Consider the following 13,956-nt stretch of genomic DNA (forward strand, 5'->3'; position numbering starts at 1 on the left):
ATATGTGATTCCTAAGATTTTCTTTTGTGATCCTTTCTCAGTATTATTGTATGTTCATTTTTATGTGTTGTAGCAGAATAATGCTATTAGGCATCTTTTACATGCTACTATAAGGAGAAAATTATTATTTTTGTTTATGTTGTAAGAAATTAGAAGAATGTAACTATCTATGACTTAAACACCCATTGTTAAAAGAAAATTATTTTTCCACTATTTTATCAGGATATAATCAGTCAACATTTAGTCACATAAAGCCACATAATATTTCTGTCCATGAGTAGAAATAGGTTTTCTTTTTACTATATTGAGTACTGAATAAAATTGGATGTTGAGACTTCTAAATGAACTTTTAAAGTTATTTTAATAAGGTAGAATTGCTGTCAATCCAATCCCCAAGGCAGTATTATTTAACAGTTCTTTGTGTTTTAATTGTGTATTTTCAGGAATGCCACCCTACTACTGGGACTTATTAGACGCAGTTCCGCTTTGTTCAGTAGAACTTTGTTTCCATATGCAGGCAGTCTAACAGGGACAAAGAAAAGTGGTCCTCAAGGCAGTCACTCTCCCTGCTGGATGTAAATATTGCTGTGATTTGTGTTGATGATGTATTTATTTTATTTCTTTCAATCAGTTTACACATGGATGGATAATAATGTCTGTGTCTTCAATTTTTTTTTTGCCAAACTCCCCTTTGAATAGTTGCAGAGCTTGTGATTCGGGGAAGCTAAGGCTGAGTCGTGATTTCTACTGTGGCCATCCCCTCCTTTCCATCTCCTTTTGTCTGCACTGCAGTATAATACAATTCTGGGAGGATCTCCATACAAAACTTCACATTTTTATGACTGAATATAGACAAAAATAAAGGATTTTGATGTGTTCACGTGAATTTGAGTAGGGATTAAAAAATAATGAAAGAGCAGTTTGAGGGGAAAACCTAAAAAGGTAGGAATTTGCCATGGTCTATCTCCTGAAATATGAACTCTACTTTTAAAATAGTAACAATTTCATTATGACTTACCCAAAATTCTGATGCATTGATTAATTTTATACATTCGGATTTCATTTTGAAAACAATTTCCTCCCCACTTCTCAAAAAAAAAAAAAGTTATAGTAAGGGAAGAAAAGGGAAGAAATGCTGCATTCCTTCAGTTTAAGGACATTAGAATTCCTTGAGCAGTGAGTGACCCAGAGGGAATCATGGAATACCACAGGGACCGCATGCACGTCTCTATTGCTGGTCAGATGTTGAACTTCTAAGTTGGCCTGTGTGTCCTAGAATCTGGGCCAGAGTAAAACATAGGAGAACAAAGCCGAACATTGCCAAGTCATGTAGCGTTTAAACCTGTCAAAATCTGGCATTCTCTTTTACAGTCTTTTCAATGTGAAGGCACAGGATATCACAATAGAATGCTAACAGTATTCTAAAGTAACTAGAAATGGATACGTCCAAATGGGTATTTAAGGGGAAAATGGACAGACTCAAACTTCCAAAATAAGAAGAAATGTTAACATATTTAACCTAAGTGCCAGGAAGCTCAGTTTCTTTTGCTCTTTTTCTTTTCCCTTATTTAATTTTATTCAGGCAGCTCACTCTTCAATGCCTTTTTTTGCTTTAAAAGATTAATAGGAGGCAATGTATTTGTCATATGTTTCATGAACATGTTGTATAGAATAATGAAGAATGTGAAGTAATAAATAAATTATTTTCTTTGAAAAACGGAACTATATTAGTGCAAAGATCTTTTTCCTTGATTGCTTAGCCACATCTAGCAAGACTGTGAAGGGCAAGTTTATTAGCTTGGAAATAAGAATCTGCTTCATCAACTTTAAAAAGAATATTAAATAGGGGCACCTGGGTGACTCAGTCGATTAAGCATCTGACTTCGGCTGAGGTCATGATCTCACAGTTCATGAGTTCAAGCCCCACGTCGGACTCTGTGCTGACAGCTCAGAGCCTGGAGCCTGCTTCAGATTCTGTGTCTCCTTCTCTCTCTGCCCCTCCCCCTCTCATGTTCTGTCTGTCTCTCTCTTAAAGATAAATAAGCATTAAAAAAATTAAAAAAGAATATTAAATATTTCTATTTATATTCTTGCAAATTAGTATTATACACTTTTCTAAGTACTCCATTTTTAAAAGGATACACATAGTGAGTGTGTATTTATGTTTCAGTGTTTATACATACTAGTTATATATTAAACAATCTCCAAATTATTTGTTACCCTAGTGATTTTGCCAGTTGGCCAACAATTTAGACTAGCGTCATCTGAGAGATGTTTCTGGTCTTATCTGAATTTCTTTGTGCATTTGTTGCCGTCTGCTTCTGGAGATTAGCTAGCTGGAGGCCGGGGTACTAGTTGGTTCTTCTGTACAAGGTCTCTCATCATCCAGCAGTCCAAACTGAGCTTTCTTTCATGGTGGCTGGGCAGGTTTCCAAAAGGGTAAGAAGAAACATGTTTGACATCTTGAGAGATAGGTTCAAAACTGGCACACTGTTACTTCTGCCACGTTCTTTTGGCCAAAAGATTTATAAGGTTGGGGAATATACCATTGACCCTTGAACAACAGGAGTTTGAATTGTGTGGGTCTACTTAGACATAGATTTTTTTTCAACAAATTCAGTACAACACTGTAAATGTATTTTCTCTTCCTTGTGTTTTTCTTCATAATGTCTTTTCCCGAGTTTACTTTACTATAGGAACATAGTATATTATAGCATTATATATATAAACATACAATAAAATATGTGTTATTTGACTGTTTAGGTAATAAGTAAGGCTTCTGGTCAACAGTAAGTTATTAGTAGTTAAGTTTTGGGAAAGCCAAAATTATATGTGGATTTTCAACAGCAGTTGGGGGTGGGTTGGCATCCCTAATGCCCACATTGTTCAAAACTAAAATGTATTTGCCTCTTAACAGTAAAGGCTACTAAATTGTATTGTAAGTGCATAGATTGTGGGAGGGGAATAACTGAGGGCAAATTGAAAACATCCCCACTATGTAATGGCATAGTTAAGGTCTTAAAAAATAGGTTACTTCTTTATTTATATAGCACATAGAAGAATACCCAAATCTTCTTCTTTTTAATGTTTGTTTGTTTTTATTTAGAGAGAGCATGAGAGCAAGAGCAGGGGAGGGGCAAAAAGAAAAGGAGAGAGAGAATATCAAGCAGGTTTCACACCTAGCATGGAGCTGGAGGTGGGGCTTGATCTCAAGACTGTGAGAACATGACCTGAGCCAAAATCAAGAGTCAGATGCCCAACCCACTGAGCCACCCACGTGCCCTGAATCATCTTCTTAAATCCACAACTAGACTTAATATATCAGTCTTCCTTGAACTTAAGTATTATCACAGAACTGTGTTCTAGCCAATAAAACCTGAGTGAAAATGATGTGTGCCATGTTTAGATTTGGTCCATAGAAATCTCCCAATTGTGACTATATCTTTTTGTTTTATTCTACAGTCAAATGGAATGTCTCTGAACATTAGCTTAAAGGAATGTATAGTCATGGACCACAGATGACTGCACAGAAGTCTATTTACCAACCAGGAAGCATGATTGCACTTTATGTCAGTGAGAAATAAAGCTTCTGTGCGTTAATCCACTGAGACATGGGAACTGATCTGTTAACAGCAGCTAACCTTACCCTAACTTATATAGTAACTTAGGTTCATCCTTTATTGGCCTCAGTTTTAGATAGGTTTGTTAATATGTATTGGATTGTTTATTTAAATAATTGGCATTAGAAGAATAGCTGCATTTGCAAACTCTACAAAGATTAACGTTAAGGACAATTAGCAGTGGTTTACCAGTCAAGACATTTGCTTCCATATGCTAGGGTTGAAGGAAGATGCCATTTTTAGTTGTAATATTGATTTATTTTGCCTTAAAATTAAATAATTGCCTTCTTTTCTGCTGTGTTTTTCAGTTGTTTAAGGGTCATAACTCAAATATTAATGTGCTCTAAATTGTTGGTCTTTATCTTTTTTTTCTCGTGTGCAACAATATTGGAGGAGGAGCCCCGCGTCAGGCTCTGTGCTGACAGCTCAGAGCCTGGAGCCTGCTTTGGATTCTGTATCTCCCTCTCTCTCTCTGCCCCTCCCCTGCTCATGCTCTGTCTCTCTCTGTCTCAAAAATAAATAAAACATTAAAAAAAATTGAAAGCAAAAACAAAAAACTCAAATGTAGCCATTTAACAAATGTTCATACTATTTAATTCACAGGCCCCTGAGAGAACCTGGAGACATTATCAGATCCCTGAATATTATGAACTCTCTCTCAATCATAAACTAGATATAAAAGACAATGAAAATAATGATGGAGCTGATAATACCTTGGGAACTTTACTAATTATAAAGGAGTGTACAGAGTTTATTTCATCTTCTGTGTCCCTGTTAACACTTAACCTATGTGCTGGAGGCTGACTTAAGGAAAATCTTTCTTTTTATGTTATATTTGTAAATGAACCTAATGATCAAATACTTTCATTTTCTAAAGCTCCAAGTGTTAACAGAGTCAACTTTTGAATATGAAATCTTCCATTTAAAATTAAATCTGGGGGTGCCTGGGTGGCGCAGTCGGTTAAGCGTCCGACTTCAGCCAGGTCACGATCTCGCGGTCCGGGAGTTCGAGCCCCGCGTTGGGCTCTGGGCTGATGGCTCAGAGCCTGGAGCCTGTTTCCGATTCTGTGTCTCCCTCTCTCTCTGCCCCTCCCCCGTTCACGCTCTGTCTCTCTCTGTCCCAAAAATAAATAAACGTTGAAAAAAAAAATTAAATCTGATTATCTTTTACATATCTTGCCTGTAGTGCCATATGTTTATAAGACATTAAAAAAGACCAGATATTAAGTATATTGATTTGTTAAAAGGTCGATCAAACCATGAGCACTTTCACAATTATTGTGTGCATTTCTTTCCATAGAAAACACAGTGTCCATAGGCTATTTCTAACAGATGAACAATGGAGTTATTTAAAAATGAATTTAGTTAATACATCCCAATCATAGATGAATTTTCCTACATCCTTTGGATACAGCTACCATCATTTAGAGACTATCCTTCAGAATTGCATCATGTTTTATCTAAGTTTTACGTCATAACTTTTGGACCTTGATTTCACCCCATGTTCTGACTAAAAATAATATGTAAGCTTTTGAGACCATGAATTTGGTGAGTTTTCCGTGGTGGTCTGAACTTGAAACAGATGGTTTTTCCTCTCTCAACTGTTAACCATGCTTTTAAAAAAATAGTCTTTTTATTTCAGAAGAGCTTTAGGTTAACAAAAAAATTACAAAGTTCTTACAGAGTCACCGTATACCCCACACTGTATTTCTCCTATTTATTAAATCTTACCTCAATGTAGTACATTTGTCACCATACAAATTAATGAACTGGTCCATTATTACTAACTGTAGTACCTGTTTATTCATATTTTTATACTTTTTACCAAACGTAATTTTTTCTGTTCCAGGGTCCCATCCAGTTTTCCATATTACATTTGGTCATTATGTCTCCTAAGACTTCTTTCTGCTGTATAAAAAAAAAAAAAATCACTGGCCTTTTATGCTAACTGCAAACTCAGTATGCCAGTATAGTGAAATTGCTGAGAGAATGTAGTGCAAGTTAGATGACATTAATAGAAGAATAACGTTTTTCTTCCTCTAGTCTGTACAGTCAAACCACACCAGAAAAACAACAACAACAACAACAACAACAACAAAACTGTGTTTAGTTCAGATGTTATACCATTAATAGTTACCATGATAATGATAACTATAAAAAATACTGTTTTTATAGTGGTAAGGTGATTAACAGTCTAAAATTGACTTTCACATATATTATCCCATTTTAGCAAGGATTCTGATAAAATTTTGTGTATCTGGGAAGGTATAATAAAACAAGTTATGTGGAAATAAACAAAAACTTTAGGCAACAGTTTTAAGGGAGCAGTTTAGTTTTGAAAGTGTAGTCTGGACTTCTTAGAGTTTTCAAGATTCAGGGAATTATAAGGTAGAAACAACTTTCATAAAAATGCTAAGAAATTATTTGTCTCTTCCATGTGTTGGCATTTTCACTGATGGTGCAAAAGCAGTGTTGAATAAAATTTCTGATGCCTTTGCCTAAATCCAAGTAGTGGTACAAAACTGTAATAAGAGTCATTGTTGTATTATTCATTAGCAGGCACTCACAGAAAAAGAAAATACAGTTTCTTTCTTTTTGCCCTTGATGAAGCAAAAATATTATTTGTATTAAATATCAGCCCTTGAGTACATGTCTCCTTAATATTCTGTGTGATGAAATAGGAAATACACATGAAGCATTTCTGCTGCATACCAAAGTGAGCCAATATTTTCCAAATGAACAATGCATGATATTTCAAAATTTCAAAGTTATGCATGGGTAAAAGATCCATTCAAAGTGCAAGTTAGACCAATAGATTTTAGTGGGACAGATAAAAAAAAAATTATTGGTATGGTTTTGGTTTCCATATTGCAGCTCTTAAGAAACTCTTTGTCAAGTTCGGATGTATTATAAAAAATTAATATCCACAATTATCTGAGAAGGTTGTTAGAATATCCTTCCTTTTCAACCACGTATGTCTGTGGGGCTAGATTTTCATTAAAACAGCACAGAATGAAGGCAGAGAAGATATGAGCATCCAGCCATCTGGAGTCACTAAAAAAAACTGAAGAACATGTAAAACAATGTCATTCTCATGAATTACTTCTTTCGGAATATATACTGATTGCTCCCAACAAGTACAATAGTTACATTAATAGGTAATAGGTTTATTATTGTTATTTTATAGGAATTAATAATTAAAGATTTTTAGGTTTTCCATTTTAATTTTTAATGTGTTAAGTATCAGTACACATAACTCACATGTGTAAAAATTCTTGGAGATTCTCAACAGTTTTCAGTTTAAAGAAATCCTGAGACTGAAACACATGAGAAGTGTCTGCTTAAGTAAACCTTATAGAAAAATAATGAAACTGACTGGTAGCTGTCATTAAGTGTAGGCGAGAATACCATGGACATCTTTTTTTTTTTTTTTTTTTTTACCTGCTTAGCATACAATTTCTGTTTGTTTTTTTTCTTTCTGATAGAAGCACACCAATTTTCCTTTGATTGTATCATACTTCCCCTGTTTAAATTGGGGTTTATTTGAAATCCTAGCTGCAGGGGTAGATATTCTTCCTAGGCAGAGCCAATAAGCCCATTTTTATAAGCCCTATCTCTTCCTCTGGTAGCTGGAACAATTAATCAAAATGCATACAAGCCAATGAGACTGAATTCTCAGACTTTTGCAGGAAGCTTTGGAGAAGAGGCAGTCTCCTTTTGTAGGAGTTGATAAACCAGAAGGCTGTTTGGCCAGAATTGCTGCTTGGCATCATTGTCACTATTTGGAGATAACGTTCTCAAAACAGAAGGGATGCGGAAGAAAAAAAAAATGAAATAGAAAGATGGAGAGAGAGATAACTCTAATTATATCATTTAAGAACCAGGCTCAAGCCAGGTCAGTTTTGTGAGGCAATAAATTCTTTATTGGCTAAATTCAGTTTGACATGGATTTCTCTCACATATGTCTAAAAACATCCTATTAAGTACTCTCCAAAAAGAATGAGTATCATGGTTGACCAGCTTCATTCTTAACATAAGGAAGAAATTTCTGACAATCAGGGCTGTTTCAGTCACAGCACAGGTAGTGCCATAGAATTGTATAACTTTTTAGTTGAAAGGAAATTTAGAGATGAAAGGGATAATCACCTTTATTTTATGAGTAAAGGCACTGAGATCCAGATTTTTAAATGTTATTTCCATATACCTAATTAGCTGTAGATTAATCATTGAGCTCAATTTCACTTAAGTATTTATAAACACCCTATGACCATTTTCCAGTGACAGTACAGATATAAAGGATTCCAAAAAGGCTAGTGAGAACCTATATAATTTCAAGATGATATAAGCTACATCAAAAGAGACAAAATAAAGTGAAGATTTAAGAGAAATATCCAGAAAATCTGGCCCATTTCTGCAGTAGGGAATGATGTTTCAGCAAACATTATTTTGTTTACGAAAATTGGGAATTAAAAACAATGATAATTATTCAGCAGTCAATTTTTTTCTTAGGTCTACACAAAATTATGTTATTTCTCTTAGTCATCAAAACTTCAGCTCTATGGATAATTCTTAAGAGAATTTGCAGATTTTGTACACACACACACACACACACGATTGTTATGATTACTACGATATATACTATAATGTACTTTTAGTTAATCGAGTAGTTTTCTTGAGTTTACCCTCTATATTGAATAAGATTTTCTAGTATATATGTGTTTTTGTTGTAATTTAGGTAGAAAGTTAGGAAATTACTTCAGACTATTAATATGATGTATGCTGTATTAAATCAATACCATTTTAGCTTGAATTGTGTTGTGCATGTGCATATGAGTCATTTATTCCTGGGTTATAATGGGGTAGTTTGAAGTTTTGGCCCATTTCTGTAGTAGGGAATGATGTTTCAGCAAACATTATTTTATTAATATTCTATAGCCTTATACTTTTCCTTTTATGCTGTTGTGACTTAAACGTACTTTTATTCAAAATAAGAAGGAAGCAAGTTTGTCTTTGACAGTTTTTTTTTCTTTCCAGATATTGATGTCAGATATCCAATATATATTCACTAAATTATCTTCATTCTCTTGGAAGAAAGGACCTTACATTTTTTAAAGTCCAGTATAGACAATTTCTCCCCTCACTAAAACATAACCTGTAAGTACAAGTTCTCTAATCTACAAGAAAAACAAATGAATTTCCTATTTGGAAACATAACAAACATAACAAATTCAATGAAACAAGAGAAATAAGGCTTAATACCTTAGGGCACAAATTTAATTTATTTCAGATTTACCCACCAGTGCTGTAATTCTGTTGATGCAAAGGTGAAGCTCAACTTTGAAGATATAGTTGCAGCAAATCAAATTGAGAAAAGAACAAAGAAGCCAAATGAAAAAGGGAGAGAGTAAAACATGTCAGTAATTATTGTATTCAGCTACTTCTTTAGTTATAGCAATGGTTCTCAAACTTCAGACTCACTTGAAGATCCTGTTAAAATCCAGATACATGGGTCATGAATCATTCTGATTGAGTTTTAGTCAAAGCCAAGGAATCTGCATTTTTTGGGAAAAAAGAGGAAAGAAACCCTGGAAATTCTGATAGCAATGATTCAAATGTTATATCAGGCAAAAAAAAAAAAATCTATGTAGTCATATATGAAAGTACTTAAATTGTCTAAATTATATAAAGCAGTTTTTTAGCTTAATAAGGGCATTTAGGGAATAAGTCGCTACACTGAATGTCAATTTTATGTGTTTTATTTGCCAGAAATTTCTCAATGAAAATACAAGAAAAAGTCAAACAAAGCAAATGAGAGAGAGAGAGAGAGAGAGAGAGAGAGAGACTCTTCTACTTGAAAAACAGTAAAACACCTCTTTTGCATCTTAGTGACTTCTGTCTAGTGCTAAATCTCTTATAAATTGCAGTCGTACTGTAATTGATTTCATTCTTAACAAAACATCAAATCCTCTTGGGGAACAACAAAAGAAAGTGAGATTAGCTAAAGAAACAGGAAAAAATTCTTTCCAATGATTAAAATGTATGCCTCAGGAATTAAGCAGGCTTGATGCTTTCCTGGATTTACAGCATTTCATTTGTTACTGCCATTAGCTTTAACTGCTTTGGGAAAATTTAACAACAGAGCTATAGCATGGCTTACAACCATCATGAGCTTCAAAGATTCAAGAGCATGCGAAACATTTCCTTGCAAACTATGCTTTAATAGGATTACATGGATAGCGTCTTTGAATATTTATTCCCTCTACAAATCAGATAGGATGCATTTTAATGACATATTTAAAATGTCATTTTATGATCGAAGACAATGACACCTAGAAACGTGTACATTTTTGGAAAAGAAGAAATCACAAGTCTCAGAATCTTTCTTGAAAATAGGAAGCAAATTCTAGCATGTATAGCAATCATCATTATTGAACAAATTGAAAAGTAAAATTTGTCAAATAATAGTATTCCATATCTGTTCAACAGTGAATTTGGAAAAATGAGATTTAACACAATCATACAAGCAAAAAGCTAAAGTGGCCACCTTAATCTTTCATAATATTTGCTATGATTTTTTTTTTTTTTTTTTTTTTGCTTCTGAAAGGACAATTATACATATTTGGATTGGTACCTCTTGGTTCTCATACATAAAAAATAAACTGATAATACATAATTAATGTAAAATGAAACTGGAAACAAAATCTGAGACCTTGTTCAGATTAATGGCAACTGCTTGAATTGCACATGTTGTTATAATTTCTTTTGAATTTTGATGAGTTTTCCTCAAAATCTTCCTATTTGAACCATTTTAATCTAAAAAATTATGATTTGAATTTAGGTGTTCTATGGTTGTATAATTTCGAAGTCATAAAACTTACATAAAGTTTCTACAGTTAGCCTGGAGGTGACTTGAATAAAGTTGTTACCTAATGAACAGTCATTGTTAATAGTAATCTGCATATGCTCATTACTCTGTTGAAGGACATTTATTCAACCTTGAGTTTTAGAGCAAATTGGAAGTCATGGTAGGTTGATAAATATTGGAAATAAGGCTAAATACCTAGGAATAAATTTAATAAAAGAGTGAAAGATACGTGTATTGAAAACTATAGACAGTAACAAAAGAAATGGAAGAAGACACAAATAAAAGATATCCCATGCTTCTGGATTGGAAGAATGAATATTGTTAAAATGTCCATACTACCCAAAGCAATCTAAGATTAAATGCAATGTTTATCAAAACTTCAATGTCTTTTTTTAAAGAAATAGAAAAAATAATCCTAATATTTTTATGGAATCACAGTAACAGCAACAATAATGAAACACAGCCAAAGCAATCATGAGAAAGAAGAACAAAGCTGGAGATAGGCCTCATGTTAGCTGATTTCAAACTATATTACAAAGCTATAGTAATTAAATTAGTATGGTAATGACATAAAAATAGACACATAGGTCAATGAAACAGAATAGAGTTTAAAATAAACCTATGCATGTATGGTCAATTAATTTCCAAAAAAAGGAGCCAGGAATATACAATGAGAAAGGGGCAGTGTCTCCAATAAATGGTGTTGAGAAAACTAGACAGTCACATGCCAAAAAAAAAAAAACAAAACAAAACAAAAAACCAGTATCTTACACCATGCACAAAAATTGACTAAAAGTGGATTAAAGACTTAATCCACTGAAACCATTTAACTGAAACCATTAAACTCCTTGAAGAAAACATAGGCAATAATCTCTTTGCATAGGTCTTCGGCAAAGATTTTTTTTTTAATCTGTCTCCAAAAGCAAAAGCAACATGAAATAAGTGGAACTACATTATACTAAAAGGGTTCTACACAGCAAAGGAAACCACCGACAAAATTAAAAGCCAGCCTAATAAATGGGAAAAGGTGTTTGCAAATCATATACTGATAAGGAGCTAATATCCAAAATATATAAAGAACTTATACAAATGAATGGCAAACATACAAATAGTCTAATGATTAAAAATGGACAGAAGATCTAAATAGACATTTTTGCAAAGAAAACATACAGGTGGCCAACAGGTACATAAAAAGATGCTCAGTGTTCTTAATCATCAGAGAAATGCAAATAAAAACCACAATGAAATAACACCTCACACCTGATGGGATGACTGTTATTTAAAAAGAAAATAAAAGGGCAAGTGTTGGCAAGGATGTGGAGAAAAGGAAATCTTTGTCCACTTTTGGTGGGAACATAAATTGGTGTAACACTATGGAAAACAGTATGGATGTTCTCAAAAAATTAAGAGTAGAACTACTATGTGATCCCATCAATTCCATTTTATGGCTATTTATCCAAAGAAAATGAAAACACTAACTTGAAAAGACATATGCAGCCCCGTGTTCATTGTAGCATTATTTACAGTAGCTAAGATATGGAAACAAACTATTCATTAATGGATGAATAAAGAAATTGTGATATGTGTGTATATGTATATTAATATTTATATATTCCTACACACATATCTTGCCATTTGTGACTACATAGATGGATCTTGAGGACAATGTGCTAAGTGAAATTAGAGAAAAACAAATAATCATCTGATTGATCTCTCGTATGCAAAATCTAAAAAAAAAAAAAAAAAAATGAAGAGGAGGAAAGAAGAACCTCATAGATTCAGAGAATAGATTAGTAGTGCCAGAGAAGAGGGTAAGGGAAGGGTTGGGAGAAATGGGTGAAAGGGTATAAATTGATTAAAAAACTAAAAATAAAAAAAACATGTAGAAATTTAACTAATGTTTAAATTCCCACCTATTAGTCAGCTTTGCTGCTGAAGAAACACCCAGACTCTCAGTGTTTTACAGGAGTAGACATTTAGTCTTTGCTTCTGTAGGTGTTGTGACTTCAGGTTATCTGTGGTTGCTGTAACTCTGCTTCATCCAGCTTTGCTTTCCTCAGCAAATCTATTTTTAGACCAAGGCTGAGAGAGAGTATACTATTTAGGGCATGCCCATTCTTTGACAGTAGGGATAAACATAAGGCTAAGACAAAATCTATATGTAATACTTCTGCTCAGTTTTGGTGTATGTCAAATCCCCTTACATCCCATTCAAAAATACATCACTAAGTAAGCTCAATAGCAATGGGATGGAATGTGTACTGCAAGGGTAAAGAGGACAAGGGTTTGTGAATGAATATTTGCAAACATGGTAAATCTGCACCAATGTAGGCTCTTTCACTTGGCCATTAACCCCAAGACAGTTTCAGTGTAAAATAGGTGGTTTGAAATTAGAGCAAATATGTATTATTCAAAGAAGCCTCCCTTTAGGTTTATCCTGCCATAATGTTTGTATTCTGGGTATGTTTATTTAAGAAAAAAATTAAGTCTTATTTCTGTCTGGAATTTCATATAAGCTGTATATTCTATCAAATTCCCATTGCAAAGACTTACTGCTGATGATTCAGATTGTATTTTCACAAGTTATTTTAATTCTGTACATGGGAGACAACCTAAATATAGAATCCTAACCAGAGAAAAATCAAATCTGATTTCTCAGAAGAAGAGCTTATGTGTTGTCACAACATGAGGGGAAGGCTGGGAGGCATTAGATCACTTCTAATTCTAATTGAGTCTTCCTTGTTGCTCCAGGGTGAGATACCTTCCTTGCTGGTTCCAGGCTACATTCAGTTTCTTCCTCCTCCAGGTCAGCCGGTTTGACCAGGACCTTGTACCTTCCCACATTTCTTCCTATGGATAGTAATGGTTAAACTAATCATTTGGTGTATGTGCTTGCATCTAGGTGGAGAAATAAATAATGACACTGTTTAGGGCCATATTTTACAAGGTTAAATGATGACTTTGTAGTGGAATAAACCATTACTTACTCCCTAGAAGTTACTACTGCTATTTTTCACCTGGAAATAAACCAGAATTCCATAGGAGTTTCCATCACCAATATGAGCCCAAATCAGTCTCATCCACCTCTTGATATGCTTTGCTTTGGTCTTTTTTGATAAGTTGGGGTCTCCGTTTCTTATTTAATCTCTTCACATTATCAAGATCACACCTATGGGTTTTGCTTTATTTATTTATTTTTAAATATACATTTATTTTGAGAGAGAGAGAGAGAGAGAGAGCACCAGCAGGGGGAGGGGCAGAGAGAGAGGGAGAGAGAATCCTAAGCAAGCTCCACACTGTCAGTGGACAACCCAGTGCAGGGCTCAGTCTCACAAACTGTGAGATCATGACCTGAGCCAAAACCAAGAGTCGGATGCTTAAGTGACTGAACCACCCAGACACCCCTTTGCTTTATTAATATTAATTATATTAGCAAACTTGTAGATAACAATCGGAAGAACTACCAAAAAA

At 34.0% G+C, this 13,956-nt stretch overlaps 1 long non-coding RNA gene across 1 annotated transcript in view; it reads left to right on the top strand.

Annotated features, from left to right (window-relative positions):
• The window catches only part of LOC123385466, a 75,826-nt gene that overhangs the window by 29,443 nt on the left and 32,427 nt on the right, over window positions 1-13,956 (top strand). Inside the window, exon 2 of the long non-coding RNA XR_006598038.1 lies at window positions 8,655-8,774. This is a non-coding gene — a long non-coding RNA (uncharacterized LOC123385466). The remainder of the gene's footprint in view (window positions 1-8,654; window positions 8,775-13,956) is intronic.

Source organism: Felis catus, chromosome B2, assembly GCF_018350175.1.
Source record: "Felis catus isolate Fca126 chromosome B2, F.catus_Fca126_mat1.0, whole genome shotgun sequence".
NCBI lineage: Eukaryota > Metazoa > Chordata > Mammalia > Carnivora > Felidae > Felis > Felis catus.